General features: G+C 44.1%; 1 protein-coding gene across 1 annotated transcript in view; it reads right to left on the reverse strand.

Annotated features, from left to right (window-relative positions):
- Nucleotides 1-26,032, reverse strand: part of LOC119502417 (retinoic acid-induced protein 1) — a 78,411-nt gene that overhangs the window by 14,877 nt on the left and 37,502 nt on the right. The gene's annotated exons all lie outside the window — the stretch shown is intronic.

The following is a 26,032-nucleotide window of genomic DNA, read 5'->3' on the forward strand; positions in this document are numbered from 1 at the left end:
CTCAATGGTGCCGGCTCCAGGATCTGATTCAGCCTCTCAAGATGGAGGGGCAGACAAGTGATGCAGTCTCTGGTGCAGTGATTGACATGTCTGGGAGAGGACGGAGAAAGAGAAAGATGCTATTGATGATGTTGATATTGATGATGAGGATATTGAGGATGTTGTTGATTTTGATTAGGATATTGATGATGATGATGATGACAATAAAAATCTGCCGGTGCACCGCCTGTCAGCACCTGTGTCCGATCTGACTTGAAGCTGTTGTCGGCACTTACTCACGTTGTTCCCTCCTATCTAGACCCTTGCTTGTGTTATACGAACTCTCAGATGTATGTCTGCTAAATGAAATTGTAAGAGAGAGTAATGTGTGGAATTTCATTACCTATTTGTAATAAATAGTTATTACACGGCTGTGTTGAGTACTCGATTCTGATTGATCAATCACGGCGTTCTACGGTCTGTTATTTCTTTCTAGCACACCGTTGCTATGTATAACAAACCGTTGCTATGGGCGCAATTCTGATGTCAGACTCTGGTGGACCGTTTTTGTGTCAACTTATTGATTACTTAAAGGTCTCATATTGTAAAAAGTGAGAATTTCATGTCTTTTATATTATAAAGCAGGTTTAAGTGTGATATAAATACTGTTAAACTATCAAAACGCTCAATATACGGAGAAATACACACAGCCTGTATTCATAAATTGTGCGTTTGAAACAAGCCGTTAGGATTTCTGTCCATTTGTGATGTCACAAATATACAATATATATAGATCATTACACGGTTTTAAACATAAACATTCTAAATGTGTCCCAGTTTATTTCCTGTTGCAGTGTATGTAAATAACATCAGCTGACAGGAGGTAAACATGGACCCAAGCTGTTGCCTAGCAACGCAATTCCGGAAGATATTAAAATGTATTACCTAAACAAACAATGTAAAGCGATATTATCTGGTTCGTCTTTGATGCAGCGTTTCATAAAAGGTTCAACTGAGCCCTCTTTTTCTTCTCCTCGCTGTCTTTTCCTGCACAGATGCAAACTCCAATTTCCTCCAAGGGGAAGTGTGTGTTTGCGTGCATGCTTTCACCAGTAGGGGTGTCATCGGAGTGTGTTTGTTCCAGTGTGTGAGTGCACGTGGCACTGTTTGTCTGTGCCTGCCTATGCATGTGTGTGTGTGTGTGTGTGTGTGTGTGTGTTTGTGAGTTTATGCATTCACACAAAAGAGAAAGGAAGAGAGAGGAGGGGTGGAGAGAGCGCCGCTCTATAAAAGGAACAGAGTCACCTGGAGACAGAGCACTGAGCTTGTGTGTGTGTGTGTGTGTGTGTGTGTGTGTGTGTGTGTGTGTGTGTGTCAGCCGGTTCCTGCACAATATCCCGGCATTCAACCCGCCCCAGGGACAGCGGTGCATCCCACCAGACGCACAGCAGCATTATTCATCTCTGAAACACACTGTGTGTCTGTGTGTGTGTGTGTGTGTGTGTGTGTGAGATTATTGCACGCATTCATTCTTGTGAGTGAGTTTGTGAGCGTTTGTGTTTGTGTTTATGTGTGCAGGTCCACAGCTTTTGGCAGTCCCATAAATATACACACACACACACATTCATAGACAAACACACACCTATAGATTCCCCTGGAGATTCTCTGTCCTCCCTCCCACCTTCCTGCCTGCAGCCTACTACTGCTTCACCCGCGGTGATGTGTGTGTGTGTGTGTGTGTGTGTGTGTGAGGACACTTGTTTACACCATGACCTAAATAAGATGCTTATAGGGGACATGGGGTGGGTTTCTGCCAGACCAAAGCTTGCCGAGCATAGCAGAGAGGATGGACTGAGGCCCTGTTCAGACCTGGTATTAACATGCGTCCTCAGTGATCAGATCACGAGTGGACAGCTCTGAGTACAGGTGTGAACGCACTCAAGATGTATTTAGATCGGATCTTTCTTTTAGCAGTGTGTACGCGGATGTGTCCTGGGCCACATTGAAGGACCGCCTACTCAACTGACTTCCCGCTGGGATCCGTGGGTCTCTGCGCTCCTCGTGTGAATAGACAGGAAGTCTGGCCACGTCGCAGCATGGAAACGGCCTCTGTGCTCTACTGTATTCTGTCAGTACAACTGTATTTTATTAAAACATATCTTGTTTATAGGCTACATCTCTACAGACTATCAGACTAGGCATGCAAAGTGCATTATTATCATATTGTCAGCGTTTTTGTCAGCTGACACCCGCCGTCGCTCTCATCCCCGGCTCTCTGAAGCTCTGTACCTGCTGTTATCTGGCGAAGGCAGCAGTGCCAGCGGCGCGGAGGTCCCCGGGGATCGCTGGTACAATAACCTTTTATTTTGATGTTAATAAAATGTACCCAAATTCACGAATATGTAGGATATTACTACTGACATTCATGTAATATTACGTCACACCGTCTGCTGTACTAGCCGTGTGTTTACTACGTGTTTATTAGCATATAGAGAGTGGAAGGGGAAGAGAGATCTGATCACAAGTGGTCACTCATGTGGAGACGCATTCTAATGCCAGACATGAACAGACGTACTTAAAGCGGTCCACTTGTGTTCGGATCAATCAGGACGCATATTAAAACCAGGTCTGAACAGGGTCGGAGGCGCACATTGCTTTTGAGATCCAGTGTTGTGACGCCACGTGTTTGTGTGTGTTTGTGTTTCTGACACATCCGCTCTTCTCCCACAATAGCCTATTATGAAGAATAATTAATTGGATTTTTTCCCTGTTTTGTGCATCTCTCACTGAAAAACAAAGCAAACAAGCCAAAAGAAATCCTCTCCCCCAATCAATTTACTTCACTCCTCCTTCTGTCCTTTCTCTCAAACACACACACACACACACACACACACACACGTGTGTCTACATTCCTATCACGTCTCCTCTCCACCTCCACGCTGCTGCTGCACCTCCTCCTCCTTCCACTCCTATCTTCCACTGAGAGCATTGTGGAGCTGGCCAACTGCTATATTTGTGGATGCGCCGCGTCGTGTTGCGCTGCTCTCCAGCCTCGGTAGGGGTCAGAGAAAGGAGAGAGGACGACGGATACATGCTGAGATCGACAAATCCCCTCTTGTTGATCTGTATGTCCGTCTGTCTGTTTATTAGGTAGCATTGATTTAGCTGCTGTTTGAGCACAGAGAAGGAGGGACACACATCGCTCACCGTCTGTCCGTCATGTGCATACATATAAACACACATGCAAGAAAGAAAGGAAGCATGAAATACACACACATACAAGAAAACAACCGATGTGGGTGTCTTACTGTGTGTGTGTGTGTGTGTGTTTATTTTATGCTTTTCCCTCTTGTTCCTTTCTTTCTTTCTCCCTACTACACCGATTGCCTACGTCTGTCTCTCAACACAATGTTATCTGTGCCGAGAGGGTACCTTCCTCTCATCTCTACCTTTTTTTAACCTCCTCTCTCTTTCTTCCCCCCCTTACATCTCTTCCTCTGGCCCCGTGCCGTGACTGGAGAGGAGAACGGCAACGGGAGGGGAAAGACAACAAGGTGTCGGGGGTCTTATGGGAGGAGAGAGAGAGAGAGAGAGAGAGAGACAGTCACTTGAGGGTGGGAGGATGCGAGATAGAAGTGATAGGATGATAAGTTTGAGGAGGAGGAGGGGGGTGCAGAGGACAGAGGAGGATAGATGATTTACTGAGTGAGCTTTACAACCTGGGCTCCTGGGAAATATGAGCTGCAGTACACACACACACACACACACACACACACACACTTGACACGTACAGAGGTGCATGCAAAATGGTAGATTGTGGGCAAGCGTACAATGCAGCAGGGTCCGTAATTAGCCAAATGCTTCGCCACTACAGACAACCACGAGCTGCTGGACGCGTGATTGATTACGTCGGGCTCTGCCCACTTCAAATCTCATCAAGGCAGCTGCCTTCATAACCAGCTTCATTGTTCAGCCAACTGGACTGTTCATCAGTCGCTAAACGCCCCATAGATGTGGGTCAATAGGGGCCTACTACCCCCACTAGTAGGTTTTATCATCTATTTACATGGTAGATCATCAAAAGAAGGTATAAAAGAACATGACAGCGACCTCTAGCGACCGTAGTATTATTATGACAGGAGCAGAAGTGGAAGTTAGGCTATACTGTATACTATGTACAGTATATATATAGTATAGACAGTGTGAAACTCCATAAACGGTGGAGGTCAGGGAAGATGGATGGTCTGTGTAGTTGTCTTTGTGTTCGTAGTTATTTCAACCCAAAACTCAATGTTTTTCCCTCAACGTAACTGTTTTTTTTGCCTAAACCTAAAGAAGTTGTAGTTTTATTGCCTAAACCTAAATAAGTTGTATATTTATTGCTTAAAGCTAACTGTTTCTTTTGTTGCCTAAACCTAAAGAAGTTGTAGTTTTGTTGCCTTAACCTAAAGAAGTTGTAATTTTGTTGCCTAAACCTAAAGAAGTTGTAGTTTTGTTGCCTAAACCTAAATAAGTTGTAGTTTTATTGCCTAAACCTAAAGAAGTTGTAGTTTTTGTTGTCTAAACCTAACTGTTTTTTCAATTCCTAAACCTAAAGAAGCATTTTTGTTTGTGTTCAAAACGTAACGTTTCATTCAGTTTTACATGATAGAACGTGTTGCTTTTAAGTTTCACTTTCACTTTCACTTATACAACGTAGTAGGCGTGGTAGGCCTCTAATGACCCACATCTATGGTGCTTATTGCGACTGATAATGCCTATTTAATGACCTGATAACAGTCAGTGTTATTGTAGATTTGTAGAAGTGACATCAGAGTTTGTGTGTGTGTATTTCCTTTTCAGATCCCCAGCACTAGAATGTGTCCGTAAATGTAATATCGTCAGGAAGGAGAGGACAGGAGGAAAGGAGTGTAAGGGAGGGAGGGAAGGGTGAGGGAAGAGCGGAGGGTGAATCTGATTGTTCCGCTGGATGGTTCATAATGCGCAGAGCTGCGACTGGTTACAGTCCCCCCCTTCATTCTTTTTTTATCCTCTCCCTCTCTTTCATCGCATCATCTTCAGAGGCAGCTTGAGATGGGATTTATCTTCTTTCTCTCCACACACACACACACACACACACACACACACACACAAACAGACAGCGCTCTCGTTCCATCAACTCTGGCTCTGAAGCACTTTCGCTTCAAATCTTTTTGCCTGCTCTCTGTCTATCTGACACAAACAAACATGCAAATGCGCTCACACACGCACACACACGCACACACACACACACACACACACACACACACACACACACACACACACACACACACACACACACACACAAACACACGCATACACACACGCACACACACACACACACACGCACACACACACACACACTCACATAAATGGAGGCATACAGTGGAAGGATGGAGCGTCTCCCTGCGTACGTATTTACCTCCCCAGTCATCCTGGTTAATTATGCATGCAGAGGCAGTTTGCTGGGGAGGTGGAGCGGCCTGGGAGGAAACACACACACATACACGCACACACCATCACACGTACTCACAAACAGCCGCACTTTACCACCACCACCACCACCTCCGGATTCATCACAACACGCCCCAGCACCACGCAGCACACCAAAGCTCACATGCTCCTCGACAACCCGACGCTCGAAAATAACCCAAACACGCCACCCGCACCCCCCCACCTCAGCACACACACTCATGTCTAACACATCTGCCTTTAACACCCTGTTTAACACAGCACGCTCCGAAATAACACAGCAACCCGCCCTGCCGCTGCTCCCAATCAGCACGCTGCTATCCCCGTCCTAATTACACACACTTCAACGAGGCGCAGAGAGCGTTCAGATGCCTCCAACTATCATTTCGACTGCCTGCATCCTCCCCTCTCGGTGGACGCTATGCCCTTTTCCTTCATAACCGCAGGTTCAACAACGCACTGGGACGGCAGACAGACAGATGGACAGACAGACAGACACACATCTTCTCTCTCCTCTGCAGTGTCTGGCCAGGCTGCGTGTGGGCGGGTTCCCACCCAGGGGAGAGGCTCGGGAGATGGAGGAAGCCAATATCTGCTCTGACATTTGTCAGTGTCCCGTTGTCATGACACACAGCTGGAGGTCACGGGGGGTCACCGGCAGCCAGTCACATAGATAATAGCAAGAGACATAGAGGGGGCGGAGACCTGACACTCACGGACGGACGGACGGACAGACACATGGCGCTTCGAGGCTACTGGACGGGCATCAAATCAACCCGATCGTAGGGCTGACAGAGAGGGAGTAGTAGCGTGTACGTAAGCTTTTAATTAATGATGTAAGCAGTCTGATTATATTGAGTATGTTGCTCATACAGCTGCACGGTGGTGCAGTGGTTAGCACTATCGCCTCACAGCAACGGGGTTCGGGGTTCGATTCCGGCTTGGGATTGGGTTCTGTGTAGATCTTGCATGTTCTCCCCGTGTTAGCGTGGGTTTCCTCCCTCAGTCCAAAGACATGCAGGTTAGTTGTTGACTCTAAATGTCCCGTAGGTGTGAATGTGAGCGTGAATGGTTGTCTGTCTCTACATGTCAGCCCTGTGATAGTCTGGCGACCTGGCCAGGGTGTACCCCGCCTTCGCCTAATGTCAGCTGGGATCGGCTCCAGCCCTCCCGCAACCCTGAATAGGACATGTCTGACATGCACGGAAAACGACACCAAACGAAGCTGAAATTCGGTCCGACGGCTCAAAGTTCGGGCAAGAAACAGGCTAAAATCGTACAGTGTATGCCCAGCGTTAGTCCAACAAATTTAACGACTTCCATCAAATAATTCAATCCTTTATGTAGCACGCATTAACCCATTTGTGCCCAAAGACTATATTCAGTATGATGAGGAAAAATGCCACAACATTTGTTCTGATTGGTCAGAACTCTTGAAATCTGGTACTGACATACTTTGGGCAAATATCTAGCAGTACGACTTTTCAGATCACATGAAAAATCACACTTTTATCAATAGTCAAAATCAGGATTTTTGAAAAATTAGGAAAAACACTCACATTGTGTTTATTAAATGTTTTCCATATGACATATTTTTACACTGAATATGTTTGCATATCTTTGATGTTCAACTTGTTATAAGTTCATAGAAAAACTACAAGGAGCACAATCAAATATTTGATATCTGCCATTTTCTTATCATACTATATCTAATATTTGGGCACGTGGGACTACTGTTTTTTTTACTAAAATATAACGGAGTATATCGCAAAAACAGTAGTCCCATGTGCACAAATCCTAGATATAGTATGATGAGCCAAATGTTTGACTGCTTTTGAAAATGTCTTTAGATTTGTGCTTACCCTAACCCTCACCCAGAGAAATAAAAAATTTGAGTTACGGGCACAAATTGGTTAAATCAGAAATTCTCACACACATATACATGCACGCAAACACACGTATACACACACACAAAACACAATTGGATGTTAATATTTATTGGCTTCCAACAAATTTTCAAAATAAGTCTGACAAATGTAACTATTACCATCAAATAACATCGAAAACATTAATCCATCTATCCATCGTCTCCATCTGTTTGCCTATTTTTCCTTCGTCAGTCCAACCCAATGTGATACACTGGCATCACAGTTTTCACAAACAAACACTATTGCCAAAAAGCATTTCAATGGCAAATCAGCACGTGTCTGTATTTTCCAACCGAGTCGTCTGTCTCCTCTTGATTAAATCCAGTTTTTGTTGAAGGGCATCTGACTGGTGCTTTGAGGCTGAAACGGCTCAATGGCGTCTCAAACTGAGGAAAATGAGCCTTATACCCTGGTCGGTCGATCTGGAGACCATTTTGGTTCTGTGAGTGAGGCCAGTGTGTGTGTGTGTGTGTGTGTGTGTGTGTGTGTGTGTGAGGTACAACTGTCTCGTCTCTGGGGTTTAGGGATGACTCATCGACATTCACAGGCATGGCACATCAACACCGACCACACACTCTGAGCAGACATTACTCAAATGCATAAACCTGGAAGAAGAGAAGAGGGAAGTCTTGACGGCACAAAGATACACAAACACACGCACGCACACACACACTGCTGAAGCTTTGACAGCATGAAAGCATAAATAAAGGTCAGACCGAGAGAGAAAGCGAGGCAGATGTGAGAGAGAGGAATGCATCATACAGTTATCTACTTTGTGGTTTAGGTTCAGAATTCCTATTTGGCTCTGAAAGCAGGGAATGCAGAGGCGATGTTATCCCTCCGTACTGTAGAACAACATCCTCTCTCTCTCTTTTTGCTCTCTTTTGTCTCTGGCGTGAAAAAAAATTCAATTCATTAGGAGCGCCGGACCGGATGATGTGTGGACACGTAACTACTGTATATCTGTCTAGCGCCCTCCTTTGACTGACGGGTCGTTGATGTCTAATGACCTTTCAGAGTGGAACAACCTCACACTGGGATGTGTTGTTACGCCATGAAAACAACAACAAAAAACAAGGTCTATACAGTCGCCATGGCAACGACGGAGCCATGCAGTCAAGTGGAAAACCCTGTGTATGCATGTGGCATGAAGAAATGATGTAAAGCAAACCTCGATAATATGCCGGGGAGTCTGAGTGTGTGGATTTTTTAGGCAAACAACACAAATACATTTATGTAGCATGCTGGAAATCAGAAATTCTCACACACAGATACAAACACAATTGGATGGTAATGTTTCCCAGAGGGCAACCTCCGGGTCTGAGAAGTGAAGCCAATGCTGAAGTGTCTTAAACTTGCATTCTCTCTAACAGCCAGCAGGGGGCGACTCCTCTGGTTGCAAAAAGAAGTCTGATTGTATAGAAGTCTATGAGAAAATGAGCCTACTTCTCACTTGATTTATTACCTCAGTAAACATTGTAAACATGAGTTTATGGTCTCAATCTCTAGTTTCAAGTCTTCTTCAATACAGCATGATGTTCATTTAGTAAATTATGGTCCCATTTAGAGTCAGATAGACCATAAAGCAGGGGATGCTTTAGGGCGGGGCTACCTTGGTGATTGACAGGTCGCTCCCACGGTGTTGGGAGTTGTCCGTGTTTTCGTCTTACAACTTTAACCCTTTCACAGTGTGTTTTCAGTTCATGAAAGTTCCTTTTCGGTCGCCTGAAAATGTCTTATTCAGCGTTCGGTTGTACTTAGCTCCACCCCTCTCGTGTCACCTCTGGTTGCAAAAAAAACAGATGGCTGCGACCAAAATGCTGAACTCGAGGCTTCAAAACGGCAGTCCACAAACCAGTGGGTGACGTCACAGCGACTACGTCCACTTCTTATATACAGTCTATGCTTTCAAGACATTTTCAAAATAAAAGACTGAGTTTGATTATGATGCTGATGAGGTTAATGTTATGTTGCCAGAATTGCGTAGAAATCTAAACACAAATTAATTAACCAAAAATAATTTGATTTAATCTAAAAACAGGAATCTCCTTAATTGATTGTTGTTATTTAACATTATTTGTTGTGGCTTATTTCGTTCTACATGTTTGCTGCCACAGATGACCATCGTTTGGCATTAAAGGTACTGAACGTTACAGGATTGGGACCATTTCTGTTGCCTCCGCACGGCTCTCAATATGACAACATCTGAGCCGGCGGCTTGCAGCTAATGGTGCTAACAGCGCTAACAATGAAAACTACAACAACACTGCTGACGAAGCTAACAGCGTTATGAGCTGTAACCGCTGTATGAGAGCAGTGCAGAGCGGCAGCCATGAGCTAGCCAGTTTGTCTATGTGCGACATTATTCCTCTATATCTTTACATATCACATAGTTGATGCTCTATTAATGCTCTGAATATCTTATAGAGCACCTTTAAGTGCATCCTGGGAAGAAGGCAACTGACTGTGTGAATCTCGCTGTATGTTTTGTTTTGACAAGGTCTGTGTGGAGATTTTTCTTTTTCCTCATCACTGCATCTTTGAGAACTACATATTGATTGTTTGTCCCACACAGAAAAAAAGAAAGGAAGAGACTGTACAGTGATACACGATCCGGACTCAAAACCGGCAGAATGAAGTCGACGCTCTTCTGAAAGACGAGCTTTGATTTAAGTCTGCTCCATCTGCATATATCACTTTATATGCGTTCCAGGGCATAACACTGAATCACTTTCCCACTCAACAATGGGCGAAAGATGAGCATGTGGGCTGTGAAAGGACAAATCCTGTAGACCTATTTCTTTGAATATCTTTTTCTCTCTTTTCCAGCCTTCTAGCCTTGACCCAAAATCACTCGTCCCTCCCTTGTTCTGCTCCTCCGCACAACTGTCCTTTATCTCTTTTTCTATCTGTCTTCCCTTCCTGTCTCTCCCTCTGTCTTTCAGCGCAGTCACCTCCAGCGGGCAGCTGCCGAGCGTTGCCCTTTGAAGGACTAAACCATGGCTTTGTTTACATGGTAACGGAGCGACGACGCGGGCGGGGATGGGGAAGGAGAGAGAGGGATCGGCGAGAGAAAATGACACATACACATCACATAGGTTGTGTTTGTTTGTCGTGGAGGTTGTCGTGGATACCTGAGCATGTGACAAGAATCAGGAAAAGGAAAACTGATTGCTCATTACCTGCCTGTGTGTCTGTGTGCTTATGTGCAAGTGTGTAGGCAGGTGACTGCAAACATGAATCATTTTGTGCAAGCCGTTTGCTGATATGTGCTCATACGTGCAAGCATTTAGCGTGAACGTGCTTGATGAGAGCTTTCATGATCAAGCATGACTGCCTGCAACGCCCCCCACAATGTGTGTGTTTGTGTGTTAGGGGTGTAAGAAACTATCGATACACATGAGTATCGCGATATTATGTGTTGTGATACTGTATCGATTCTTCAAAACACTGACACTAACCTCTTAAAAATCTGACTGCTATTCAATCCTTCGGAGGTTGTAGCCGGCTCAGTTTTAAAGCTAGAGTGAAGATACTGGCATCATATGAAACTAGAAAACCTAAAGAATCCATTGGTACCAAACTAGTGGTGCCTTCAAATAAAGTCGTGTTTACCGTGTTCACAAGAAGAGTCCATATGAACGCTGCCCTCTTGTGGTATTCACAACCCTGTAAGTGGAAAGTTTCTGAAAGCTCAGCATTCACGAGTTGAAATTTTGTTGAGGAAAAACTGCCATGGCTATTTTCACAGGGGTCCCTTGACCTTTGACCTCAAGATATGTGAATGAAAATGGGTTCTATGGGTACCCACGAGGCCCTAGTGTGTGTGAGGGCATTGGTGGACTCCAGCTAACCTTCCAGAGCACAGAGGGAGTGAGACGTACAGACATGAGAAGAAGAGGAAGAACAAAGAGAGAGAACGAGATGCTCTGTGGGTTCATGTTCCCATAGTATTGATAATCTCGGCCATGCCTACACACTTTTTCTTCCTTTTTTTCTCCCCCCTACAGTACAGGTCTGTCTTTCTCCATCTCTCTCTCTCTCTCATACACACACACAAACACACACACACACACATGGGAGTCGGGGTCCTGTAAAGTGGGCCGCAGAGCTACTTGGTATTCAGTCAGAATCCTCCGGCGAGGGACTATGGAGCACAAGAAAAGAGACGATGCAGGAGGAAGATGGGACGAGAAGAGGAAGACAAAAGCGCAGCATTCAGAGGCGAGCGCGGCGAGTAAGTTCTCATTTAGACCGAGGGTTGAAATCCACGCGTATACTGCTTACTCCTTCAAAAGCAGACGCAGAGAGGTACAGTAGCAACAAAGGTGCAGCGTTTTGAGGATGGTAAAACAGACGTGGAAATGGCTCATATCTCGCGGTGACCCATTTTGGTTTGGTCCAGTAAAAGCACATCTTCCTGCCTCTCACACACACACACACACACGCACACACACACACACATCCGCCCTTTGCAGGTAATGGGGTGGAGCGCTCCACTGAAGCAGAGGGAGCGGTGCCGGAGCAGGTTTCTGTGTGACATCCCTGCTGGGGCTCATGGTGCGTTCCACTCCCATGTATTCGATCCCTCCACTCATTTACACACAAGTACTCACACGTGTGCACAAATTCACTAACACACACACACTGATTTGCACCTGCTCCCTCTTTGTGCCACTTCGGTTCATCTAATTGATGATGCCGTGTCACTCCTGCTGTCTCTCTTTCTAACACACACACACAAACACCACCTCTTCCTCTCTGCTCTCCTTCTATCTCTGTGTCCTTTAAGTTGTACGCCGTCCTCCATTGTCCTCTATCGTTCATACCCTTTCCTTGCCCTGTAGCCACACAGTGCAGCTGCTGCTGGCAGTGCTGTGTTGTGTGTGTCTGTCTGCATATGTGTGTGTCTGTGACCTTGTCTTGGGTTAGATAGGGCAGGCAGCTTGTTGTTGGTCTGGCACATTGAACCCATAGCCTGAAGGAGAGATTTGTAGCGGCGATGAGCAGACGCAGATATTGTCCTCTGCAGCTTGTTTGTCTATAAATAACGATGAGTGTCTTTCTGTGTGCGGTGGCCTCTATATTATGCAAAAAGACGAGTGGTAATGAATGTATGTTTTATTTTTGAGGGACAGAAGGTAAATGGTAATGGACTTGCATTTATATAGCGCTTTTCTAGTCTCCCGACGATTCAAAGCGTTTTACACTACATGTCAGCATCACACACACATTCATACACTGATGGCAGAGGCTTCAGGAGCAGTTTGGGGTTAAATATCTCGCTCAAGGACACTTCAACATGTGGACCGGAGGAGCCGGGGATCAAACCACCGACCTTTTGATTGATGGACGACCTAGCTCTACCTCCGAGCCACAGCCGACTCAGGGGAGGGGATGAAGTAGAGTCCAAGTCAAGTCTCAAGTCACAGTTTGTGCAACTTAAGTGCCACTCGAGTCCAAGTCGCGGACTCGAGTCCCAATCTCTGTTAAAAAGTGGGCTACAAGTAAATACAAGTATACTTGCAGGATACAAACTATTAAACTAGTAGTTTACTGAGAATATATACTTCAAAGTGTACTTTCATTAACTATAAAGTGGCCTACAAGTATATACAAGTATACTTGCAAGACAAAATAAAGTAGGCTACAAGTATATACAAGTATAGTTGCAAGACAAAATAAAGTAGGCTACAAGTATATACAAGTATACTTGCAAGACAAAATAAAGTAGGCTACAAGTATATACAAGTATAGTTGCAGGATAAAAACTATTAAACTAGTAGTTTACCGAGTACACTTTAAAGTGTACTTTCATTAACTATAAAGTGTGCTACAAGTATAAAACTAGCAAACTATCGTATAATATAATTATAATATAGTTGCAATACAAAATAAAACTTAGTTGTCAACTTGTTGTGTACTCAAAGTTTACTATTCTCATACTTAAAGTATACTTTAAAGTATACTTTTATAAACTAAAAAGTGGGCCAATTTAGTCCCAAATTGTAGTATAAAAGTATGTAAGTAGTACACTTACAAGTATACTACTAACACATTGATATTAGTATACTTACATAAAGTATACTTGGGAAATATATACTTGAACTTTACTGAAGTATACTTCATAAAATACTTTAAGTATAGTACTTTTTCATAAGAGATTTCATTGCTTATGCATTCACTGGTGACTCGTGTCTTTGAATTATCTCATATGCATATAGAAGAAGCCATAAATGTGGACATCATGGTATTTTAACTTTAACTGCTCTCTAAAGTCTAGTTTTATGTGCTTACACCAGTATTCACTTATATTCTCTTGAGAAAGTGCACTGTGATCTAAGAGAAAGAAAGAAAATGCCTGTAATAGTGCCATTAAATAGAGGTGCAGAAGACCCCATAATGCTTTGGGGGATGTAAACAGGAAGGTGCCATGGAGTCAGTTACCTGTGGGCTACATTAGCCTATATTTGTTAACATTTTGGCAAATTTGCGCCATTAAAAGTATGCCGAATTAACTATTAGCAGTTCCTCTTTGCAATGTACCCATGCATGTACAGACAACTATCACGGTATTACTGTGATACCGAAGAAAACGTAAAAACGCGATGATTCTCAGGCAAGTTCCGGATTTGTAAGGAGCGTCTTTCTTTCCATGATTTCTAAGCGGTTTTCTGGACGTCTATTCGCCACGGATATCGGAGATGATGGTATCACCGGAAAGGGTAAGTCACACTAAAAATAAAAATGTGTGGTATCATGACTGTGTGATCATAATTAACTGAGGTGTGACTCCGAGAAGGAGTTAGAGTTTTGACGCAAATGGCTGCAGCCAGGCCCCATTGGTTTTTTAAGCACTTCAGCGATCTGTGTGTTGCAGCCTCTGCTGCAGGTGGGAATGTTGGTGTTGGCAGTAGTAGAAGAAGCAGTCAAATTAACTATTAACAGCAAAACTATTATACTGCACATAAAGTCCTGCATTCAAATGTTAACCTCAAGTGAAGAATGAAAGAGAGATATATAATATAATATATATATATATAATATAACTGTCTGTTCAAGATGGAGAACTTTCAATTCTAATATAATAATGCTGGATAGTTTCATGAATAATCGTTTTATTTTATTTAAAAAAAACAAAAACATTGTAAATTGCACACTTTGCTAATGTAGCCTATAAAGTAGTTTATTCTTTGTTTATAATTTAGATTTTTTTTTTATGCTGGTTGTAGTCTGTATGGATGCACCGATACCAATTTGATTCTGTTTATATACTATATACATTATAAACTAGGATTTTAATTACTGTTTAAATTTTGACCAATTTTTTTGCTGCATTAAAAATGTTTACACCTGAATTGTAATTCCTGTTCATTTAGATTTAAATGATAACAATTAAAATAAAATAAATTAAAATAAAATAAAATATTATTAATTTTGAAGATTTTTTTTACCAAGTTGCTTTATTCATTTATAATTTAATAATAAATATAAATTCAATTTGTATAAATAAAATTAAAATTTGTATTTATTTGTTACATTTTGTTTTATAAAGTTAAGAAAACAATGTTTAAGTCAAGCCTGATGTTGCCTTACACATTAAAGAATGATCCCAGTGACTTCCACACAGTGAGGCATACAGCTTATTTATCAAACACTGGTATCGGATCGGTACTCGGTATCCAACCAAAAGCCCAGGTATCTGTATCGGTATCAAGACTGAAAAAGTCAGATTGGTGTATCCCTACCTAAACTTGAAAACCTCTGGTGTGGACCGTAGGAAATAAAAGCTTTACACATTACAACACTACAGCATTGCTTTCAAGTGCATGTATGTGACTGTGTGTCTGTGTTTATCTTTGTCCTCTTGGTAGCTTTCATTCTCTTGGATCTGGACCCGTCTTCTGTATTTGTGCCTCCGAGCATCTTTCCCAGAAGGACCGGTGTCCTTGATGGCCCGCTCTCCCCTCTCCTCTCCTCTCAACTGTTACCTGAGAGCCAGACTGGGGAATACTTTACTCCATCTGCAGACGCAGACAGACCGACACTAAAAGGAAGCTAGCCACAGATACACTGATGGCAGATAGCTGAAACGAGAGGAGGAGAGCAAGAGGAGAGCGAAGGAGGAGGAGACATTTGATCCGATATAGGGCCAAAAAGAGAAGGAGGAGAAACGGTATGAGCGAGGGGAATGGAGGGTAAATATGGAGGAGAGGAAAGAGCAGATGGGAATAAATGGAAGACTGATGGGATAGGGGAGAGAAAGTAGGGTGACGGGAAGAGAGAGAGGGAAATATGAGAGGGAGAGGGTGAAGAAGGAGACAGGGGAGGTCAGTAGGGGTGAGAAAAAAAAAACTTTAATTTGAGTCTATGTGGAGGTAGAAGGAAAGTTATCACTTTTATTGTTGTATTCTGAGTAACGTGACGTCATATCCGTTCCGTATCCGTCAACCAAAACAAACCGCAGCGAGCCGAAAGTAGAAAACGGCGGAGGGTCGGCGTGGATACGACCTGCACCCTCACATGTTAAATCCAGCGTGGTAAACACTACACATCCAGTAAAGTATGGAAACACTTTGGGTTTCACACATTACAGGAAAAGCAGAGCTAGACATCATGGCTAAAGCTGCATGCTAACTCTGTCATGGACAGGAAACGTTATCGTATCGCGGTAACGCGCGGTCGAACCGGCCGTCACTCTCGTCTCCGTGGTCAAATGGGCCGACGCTACAACTGTAGAGCACCCATATACTGACATTTATGTTAAATGCATTCAAACGGCCCCGATGGAGCTGATCATGGATGTATAAAGAGAACAGAGCTGGCGGGAGAGCTAGAGACGGACTTGGAGAAGTTAGAGGAAGTAGACACGTGTGACTACGTCCAGTTTTCAAAATAAGGTGCTAACAAAGGGAACTGAATATACAAAATACATATATGGCAATAAGATTGATTGGATTATATTCACCAGAAGTATAAAACATTACATGTCCCTTATAAATTATAAAGAAAATACCACTAATTTGTGAGTAAAGTAAAAGTCCCTAGAAGTGTATGATTCAACTATTTCCCACGGTCTAGTGTTCTACTTGTAGAATCGCAATACCTAAAAATCACAATACATATCGAATCGGCGCCCAGGTGTCGTGATAGTATCAAATCGGTAGATAGGTGTACCGTCCCACAGCCCCACTGATGGGATGGGTGAGAGAAAGTGGAGTGATGGGAAGGGAGAGAGGGAAATACGAGAGGGTGAAGAAGGAGACAGTGGGAGGTTAGTGGCGGGAGTACGAGAGAGGCGACGAAAGGCAAAAAGTGAAGGAGAGATGCTGCGAGATCAAGGATGCTGGGGGAGAAAAAAGACAGGGGGTGAGACGTAGAGAAAGAAGAGGAGAGGATGTGAGATGGAGGGGCACAGAGACAGAGACGGGGAGAGGAAGAGTGGGAGGGAGAGATAGATTGAAGCTGTAAGATCAAGGCAGATGTGAGGGAGGATGGAGGAGAGGAGGGAAGGGAGGAGGGCACAGCGGTGAGGCGAATGGAGAGATGCAGGGAGGAGAGGAGAAACGGAGATCGTTATCGCGGGGCCGTGCTGCCTATTGATTTGCGTTAGTGTCTCCAGCCGGTGAAATAACAGCGGTGCTGGGATGCAGACTCCCTCGTCATTAGCAAACACAGCTCTCAAGACGCCGGAGTGTGCAGCGGCGGTGGCGGCGGGCGTGTGCATGCATGCATGCGTGCAGCCGTGTGTTGGTGTGTGACCATATGGCACGTTTGATGTCCACATGATTAGGAGTAAAAAACAGTAGAGAGACAGATGACAAAGTTACAGCACTTTATAGGAGAGGAAGACAGATTGGAGGAGGGGAGAAACAGATTGAGGGAGTGACCAGCAGACTGTGACGGAGTGAATGATGGGAAAAAAAAGATGCTCCATTTAATAAAAAAAAAGAAAAAAGAAAAAGAAGTGATCATGCCATCTCAGGTGATACACCTCTCACGTCAGGTGACAGATGTATTGATCACTTCTCACAGGTAGATGAAGAGACCCTTCACTATCTTTTCCGCAGCGTGGTGGCGGTGGCGGAGGTGATGTGTGTGTGTCTCGCCAGGGAGCAGGGAAGTGTGAATATGGCGGTGGAGCTCTGCCAAACTGAGCCCAGGAGAAGAGGGGGGAGGAGGGGAGAGGAAGGAGGAGAAGAAAAGAGAAAGACAGAAAGAAATGAAGAGGAGGAGGGTGAGGAGGAGAGAGGGGGAAAAAAAACTCCATCCTTTGTTCTTCGTTGATGAAAGGAGGAATTGGATCCTCTACTCCCACTCCCGCTTTCTCTCTTGGTGATGAGCCTTGATGTGTTAGGGTGAGCGAGCGAGCGAGCACACACACGCTCATGCACGCCGCTGCCTTATTCCACTCAACTAAAAACCCAAATGACTCCTCGCTCACTAATTAAACTTTAATCTCCAATAGCGCGCAAATTACCTGCCACGCAACTGAGCGTTGAACTACAGGGATACAGGGAGGGAGGGATGGATGGATGAAGGGAAGGAGGGTTGGAGTGAAGGTCAAACTACACCTGCAGGAGACAAAAATCTCTCTCTCTCTCCCTCTGTTTCTTCTCCATATCCTCTGTATTTACACCAACATCTCTGCTGTTATGTGTTAAAGTGGCAGTAGGCAGTATATTTTTGGCATCATTGGGCAAAAATTCAATAACAAACTTTCAGCATATTGTAATTCAAGTGTTCTGAGAGAAAACGAGACTTCTGCACCAAAACATAATATTGATTCATATTTGATCAGCGCTGCCTAGTTTGACCGTTTGGTCGGAGTTCCCGAGTGATTGACAGCCGGCTCTCATAGATGGCAGCTGGACAGCAGACCTCAGATCAGCTCTGACTGCTTGTTTTCCTCCGGTCTGTGAAATCTTGCAGATGTCGTTAGGAGCACCGGAGGACACCGAGGCACATGTTTCATGAACTACTGTCACGATACAGCGTCCGTTTTATAAAAATAACTTTTCTTAATCGTATTTTCTCCCATCTCGCCTACTTCAGCTTTAAGTTGGGCACACACTGTACGATTTTAGCCTGTTTCCGGCCCGAATTTTGAGCCGCAAGACTCATTTTAGAGGCGGACCGAATTTCAGCTTCGTCAGGCGTTGTTTGTCGTGCAGTGTACAGGGGGGGACCGAGGACTGATTAACTCCTCCCGAACAGACGTCTGACATGTCAGAAACTTTGGTCGGCCGTCCACAGGCTCTCGCACAGTTGAAGCAGAGCCACGAGCCGATTCCCCACCGTCAGCGCCTTTTTCTCCTCTTTTTACAGTAATCAGAGCGTAGCTATCAAGATAACAATGTATGATAACGACGTAGGCTACAATAGATATAGCTAGTAAAATATAGCTAGCTTACCTCCAATTCTTTCTGCAAAATGGACAAGCCATAGAGTCCACGTCTTCCTCACCTCAGCGAGTCCATATAACGTTACGCCGCTGCCTCTTTTTCAGCAGACAGGATGTCACAGATGATCAAGGCAGCACGTTTCTGCCTTGTTAGCACTGTGACCCGTACAGACTTCTGTTAGCAAACAAACTTTACATGCCTCAGAGCTTTCAAACTGATCTTTAATGACAGCTGTCAACAGCCAGGACAGAACGGCCCGCAGGAGCCGACGGGCTGTGTTTTTTTATTTTCAATTTGACACATACAGTGTGAGAACAAAAACCGTGAGCTTTGGCTTTACATTGCAAACGATCTACTCGTACAGTAGGAGTAGGAAGTACACAACAACGTTTCTAAAACCGTACAGTGTATGCCCAGCTTTAGTATCCGAGGCCCTGCAGCTGTAAAAGGAGCAGTCGGCCGAGGCCTCACTCAGTGTCCGCTCTCTCACCTGAATGTTATCACACACACACACACATGCACAAAGTTGATGCTAGCCAAGTCCTCACATCATCCTCTGCCTGGCCTCGTTCCCATCTCTCTCTTACAGACACAGCCTCTGCTAGGACACACACATGCACACACACACACACTCCGCCATTTTGTGCCACACAGCAGAGGGCATCACACAGTGTGTGTGTGTCACTTGGTTAATCACAAAGAACTAACGATAATTACCTCCATTTTCCTACCTGCCCCTCTCCAAGCCTGACTATCAGGTTGTGTGTGTATGTATGTATTTGTATATGTGTGTGTGTGTGTGTGTGTGTGTGTCATGAGCGAGCCACTGGCAAGCAAAAATACTAAATCCTGAAACACCCCCAACATGCCACATTTACCAGCTACTACAGTTCATGTAGTCTTATCAGCAGCAGAGAGGAAGACTGTTTAGACAACAATGGAGGTCGTTAAGGACAATGAAATGAAGTCCAGTGGAATATATTCAAATTCTGAGTGGCAAATCCTGGCACTTTACATGCTGTCTGGGGCTCCGTCTAATGTGCAGTTCGGATGATTTAATGCACAAAGCGCCTTTTGTATTTTTGCCATCTATTGTTTTTTTGCTAAATGTGTCGGATGAAACACTGAGAACCACGAGATTTAGGTGCAAAAAGTTTAAAAAGTAAGAATCCCCTCTCAGATACAATATTGTATACTATCAATCTGTCATGTGTGAATCCTTGCTGGAGAGAAAAATTTAAATTTGCAGTGCTTCCCAGGATTGCTTCTCAGAAAATGAGCCATTCAATACAGGGGTCTGAAAAGTGAAGCCAATGCAGAAGTGTCTTAAACTTGCATTCTTTCTAACAGCCAGCAGGGGGCGACTCCTCTGGTCGCAAAAAGAAGTCTGATTGTATAGAAGTCTATGAGAAAATGAGCCTACTTCTCACTTGATTTATTACCTCAGTAAACATTGTAAACATGAGTTCATGGTCTCAATCTCAAGTCTTCTTCAGTACAGCATGATTGGTGCCTTCAAATGTGGTGGTGTTTACCATGTTCACCAGAAGAATCCATATGAACGCCCCCCTCTTGTCGTATTCACGACCTTGTGAGTGGAAAGTTTCTGAAAGCACCAAGTTTACGAGTTGTGACGTGTTTGTTGACATTGTCAGAAAAGGCCATGGAAGTTCATTTTCGGGGCATAATAAGTTAATATATTGTAATTTTAGTCGTATATTGTTTTTCTTCATAATTTTGAAATATGTCTGAGGAAAATGTTGATATTCCCAACGACCTCGTCTTTTTCCTCTGTCATTATACTTTTGCATTTCCTGCATGATGTTACCCGCTTGCTAGCGTTCTAAATTGTTAGCCTCTGTGGCTTCTAGACGCCGACAGTAACGTTAATATTGCTGTTGCTTAGCAGCGGTGGTCTTCACGACTTAACCACTCGAACGCCAAGCATATCGTGCACATGACTTCCCATGTTGTAAACACAAGCTCACGAGTTCCATTTGAAGGCACCAAAGGTTCATTTAGTAAATGATGGTCCCATTTAGAGTCAGATAGACCATAAAGCAGGGGATGCTTTAGGGCGTGGCTACCTTGTGATCGACAGGTCGCTACCACGGCGTTGTCCGGTCTGGGAGTTGTCCGTGTCATTTTGGTCGCCTAAAAATGTCTTCTTCTGCGTTTGGTTGTGAAAAAAACAACTGTGCGTTCCAACACTACCATACTATTTAGTGTGCTAGAAAAATATTTTGAATGTCCCAATACATAGTATGTCAAATGCAGTTTGCCAAAAATACCACGATGTCCTACTACTGTACATCCGGTCGCATTTTGCAGTATGAAAGCCAGCATGCTTTTCTGGCTATTCTGACAAAAGGGTCAAAGTTCAAGGTGCAATGTTGACGAAGTAGTACGTCCGAATTGTATACAACAGTATTGCATACTGCATGCAACAGTACATACTTTGTAAGGGCAGCTGTAGTATGTACTAAAAGTAAAAAGAAAAAGTATGTGTTTTGGAATGTAGCCCAAGAAGGCGACGGCCAAAATGCCGAACTCGAGGCTTCAAAACCGTAGTCCACAAACCAATGGGTGACGTCACGGTGACTTCGTCAACTTCTTATATATATATATATATATATTATACTGTCTATGGTTCAGTACATGTAAGAAAGAACAATAATGAAAGCGATAACCAAGTTTTTCCAGTTGAGAGAAACACAATGTGTGATTCATTCTCCTCCATTAATTCCTCTTTTTCAACAGAAATCTCACCGTGTGATTGCTGAATGTCAGTAAAAAGTTCTATAAAGGGGACCTTCATCTTTGATTGTCTTTGTCTGACGCCAAAACCTGATGTTTTAGAATACACAACATTGTTTTTTAATTATACTATGCATGAAATATCAGTGTTACAAGACAGTGCTTAATGTTTATACCACAGAAGGACACGGCAAAGTGCTTTGCTAAACAAAAAAATAGACCCAGAAATGCAAGGTGCTTACTTCTTGCTGTACAGAGCGGCGTTATAGTGTTTTTAATGCCGAACATTTCCTTTAATCCACACACAGGTGGCGAGCGGTGAAGGACATCAACCGAATTAGCCATCGTAGAGGTCCCATTTTGTAGATTAACTGCTGCTACCGCCGCTCCAATATCCCAGGATGAAATAATTGAGTAAATACTGCAGCGCTAATGCAGGGCCAGGGAGCTGAGCATACGCTATGTGGTGAGTACTTTTATCTTAACTACTTTACGATACCAGTGAGTGTACATATTTTTAGCCTGGCTGCTTCCAGTGGGAATTGAAACCTCTAAACTCTGAGCGCGTCGGTGCCACACTCTGTCATCTGTGCAGTTAAGTCAGACGCCAGAACAAAAGACGGAGTCGCTCCATCCAGCACAGTCACTGTAAAGACTGCTACAGTGAAAAGGTATCTTCACAGTGCGTATTACCCACAGTTGGTGGTGAGGTTCGCAGCGGGGAACATCAGGGGACAATCAAGGATATGCCCGTCACGCAAGGTTGGCGGTGTGTGTTTTAGTAGGTGCGTCTGTCCTGTCTGTTGGCGTGTGTGCTCTGCCCGCCATGCGTGACTAGACAGAGTCAGGTGTTCTGGGAGCGGCGTTGGCACAACCGTGTGCCCATATGCTTGTGACTGAGTGGCGGGCACGGGGAGGGCACAGAGAGCGGGGAGGTGTGCTAGACGCCTGCGGTGCATGACTTCATCCCTCCTGCAGGCAGAAAGGGCCACGTCGGGACTAAGAGAGGCTGACTGACTTAGAGGGTGTGAAAGGATGCTGCTGGATGGAAAGAAGGGAGAAAAAAAAGGGATAGATACAGGGAGAATGAGAGGATGAGTGGATGGGTGGGTCAAAAAACACCGGACTTTAGTCCAGGAAAACGGCGTTTTGTTGCTTAAATCTAACTAAGTACTTTTGTTGCCTAAACCTAACTATGTGGTTTTGTTGCCTAAATCTAAGTCCTTTTGTCGCCTTAACCTAAGTCCTTTTGTTGCCTTAACCTAAGTCCTTTTGTTGACTAAACCTAAGTCCTTTTGTTGCCTTAACCTAAGTCCTTTTGTTGCCTTAACCTAAGTCCTTTTGTTGACTAAACCTAAGTAGTTTGTTGCCTTAACCTAAGTCCTTTTGTTGCCTAAACCTAAGTCCTTTTGTTGCCTAAACCTAAGTCCTTTTGTTGCCTTAACCTAAGTCCTTTTGTTGCCTTAACCTAAGTCCTTTTGTTGCCTAAACCTAAGTCCTTTTGTTGCCTTAACCTAAGTCCTTTTGTTGCCTAAACCTAAGTCCTTTTGTTGCCTTAACCTAAGTCCTTTTGTTGCCTTAACCTAAGTCCTTTTGTTGCCTTGACCTAAGTAGTTTGTTGCCTTAACCTAACTAAGTCGTTTTGTTGCCGTAACGTTATCGTTTTTGTCGCATCCCTAATGAGCATGCTCCACTAGCTAGCTCATACGCCGAAGTCAGCCGATAACGCCGTCCTGACCGGTGGCACCGTTGCGGAAACGTAGCACCCACCGTCCGGTTCCCCCCTCAGGAATCAAACACTGTTAGCTCTGTCAGCAGTGTTGCCGTCGTTTCACTGTTAGCACTGTTAGCACTGTTAGCACTGTTGCTGCGAGCCGTCACCATGTTGAGAGCCGTGCAGAGGCAATAGAAATGCTCTCAATCTCGCATTTAGCACCTTTAAGCTCATTAGAAGCTAGCGTGGGTTGTGTGTTGTGCAGACTGCAGGTTTGACACTGTGCCACAAGACAGCTCGGTCAGACTGTGGATGCAGTGACGGCTCTGTGTGCTGCTGCTTTGGCACCATCTGAACACAAATACATCAAATCACACACACACACACACACACACACACACACATGTACAGTATATACAGACTTATACACAACATTTCTGATCGGCAGATAATACTGCAAGACACACACTCTCTTGCTGTCATTTCTAAATATGTAGGAGACTGCATCTGGATCATGATGCTTGCCATGCATCTGTATACACACATTCAAGTCACACACACACAGCCAGTTAAGCATGACAAGCAAATAATGCCGCTGCTGCCGCTACCGGAGTCCCTCAGCAGAAGGCCCCCACGAATACAACACGCACACACACACACACGCACACACACAGGAAGTCAGACAGGGGAGGTCGGTGGTTGAAGCGTGTATCGCCTCTGATGACTGTGGGCGGGTACAGTAACAGGATAGGTGGTGGTTTGACATTGAGACGTGGTGAAGATGTTTACCGATGAGCCAATTATGCTAACTTTCCATCCATCTATCATTACAGGTAAGCTATAATTGCACACAGCACCTAGCAACCAACCTACAGCCAATTAGTGCCAAACCATCCTTGTTTCCTTGGCAACACACCACTGGCCTCCTCCTAATGTATATATCCAGTCAGTGACCTATACACCCAATGCAAAAAACTGCTTGTGCCATCTAGCACCAGTGAGTTTGACAGCCAGGCGTCTCGCATTGTAACATCAATAAATCATTAATTTTGAGACATTAGTACACTGGTGATAAACAAACCGCTGAGATTGGCTGCAGTTTCCAATGTGTGCAACAGGGTTGGATTTCACAACAAAAAAAACAACATGCTGGACCGCTTTACGCCACCAAAAAACCGAGAGCTGCTTCTCTTCCAGCAAAAGCAGAGCCGAAGCTTTTAGAATTTCTCGCCGTGGCAGATGGTGGAAGGAGAGAAAGGCCGATGGAAAAATGCCTTCCAAGATGTTTATCCTTTTCAGCAAAACGAAAGAGAAAACAAATGCATATGGAGGGAGGGGGAGGAGGGATGAATTGCCACATCTTCTTTGTGACAGGAAGCAACGGTGTTTGTGGAAAACACGGACGTCATTTTTAAAAACACTGGCGAAGGATCGTAGTATTTGTTTATGTTGAGGTTTTGACAGTATATGACATGGAATCATAAACACCTCCGGTTACTAGGGCTGCACGGTTACGGCCAAAATGATAATCACGATTGTTTTTTATCAATATTAATATCACGATTATTTATCACATTATTAGGGACAAAATATTTATATTGCACTTCCACATTTATATAAACAGAGCGCTGCTTTCTCTTCCAACTTATGCTACATGCCTGCTAATTAACAAATCTTTGCATCAAAATAAAGACTTAAAGGGACTCTGTAAGAATCAGAAATTGCTTGTTAACAGGGACACCTGTGGCTGTTAACTCAACGACAGTCAGCGTCCTGTTGCTTTTGAGACTGAATGTGATTGACAGGCATTTTGATTATCGTTAGCAATATTAGCAGCTAAAATCACAATATCACTATTACTTTCACCTGCTTGGCAGTAATGTTAGTCGACCAAATGAAGGTCCCTCCATGAATCAAAGGCCCGGTCGATGTTGATCCTGGTTTCCCCCCCGATGTCGGTCACATTCTTGTTTTGCAAGACAGGCTTCACTAGATATAACTTTGTTTTTTTTTGTGCTTCCGTGGGGTTTGTGTTGGAGTCTGAGTTGTGGTGATGGTTGGTCAATTGTTGGTGTTAGTGGACTCCATTTCTACCAAACGTTAGCTATGGTTGCACACTGCGGAGCTGAAAATAAAGGCACTCGCGAGAGCGCATGACTTCACATCAGTTGGTTTTACCCAGAAACACGGGCCCAGATTCTTCACATTGAAAGCGGTCTACAGGCTGATAGAGGTGTAATTGGTAACACCGGTGTGGGAAAATGTCCTCACCGTCACATCCCCACCGACTATGCATTAATAACACGCCGCTGATACGCCAGAATGAACTAAATGGGGGTTTTATTTCTATAAAAAAAAGCAAAACGACGGTGGGGTTGGTGGGCAAGTAAAGTAATCGGTGTGTGCCCGACCACCGTGTAACACCGGTAACACCGACCACCGTGGCAAGCCTACATGCAGCAGAGTTTTCTATTAGCGGTGCACAAATTTGAAAGGTCAATATCGCAGTCGATCATATTCATTTAATTGTGGGAATCATCATCATGATTAATATTTGATTAAATGTGCAGCCCTAATGGTTATCGTTAATATTTCATTTATGCACCAAAAAATGAGTAGAAATGTTAAGTGGCAGCCAGAAATCTCAACGACTGTAGATTGTATCCTGAGAGCGGTGAACCGCCTGCATCACTTCCTCTTTCACCCCTTCTTCTATCCTCCTCCTTTCATCCTGTCCTCACCCCCCTCCCCTCTCTCTC

The sequence above is a fragment of the Sebastes umbrosus genome, chromosome 14 (genome assembly GCF_015220745.1).
Source record: "Sebastes umbrosus isolate fSebUmb1 chromosome 14, fSebUmb1.pri, whole genome shotgun sequence".
NCBI lineage: Eukaryota > Metazoa > Chordata > Actinopteri > Perciformes > Sebastidae > Sebastes > Sebastes umbrosus.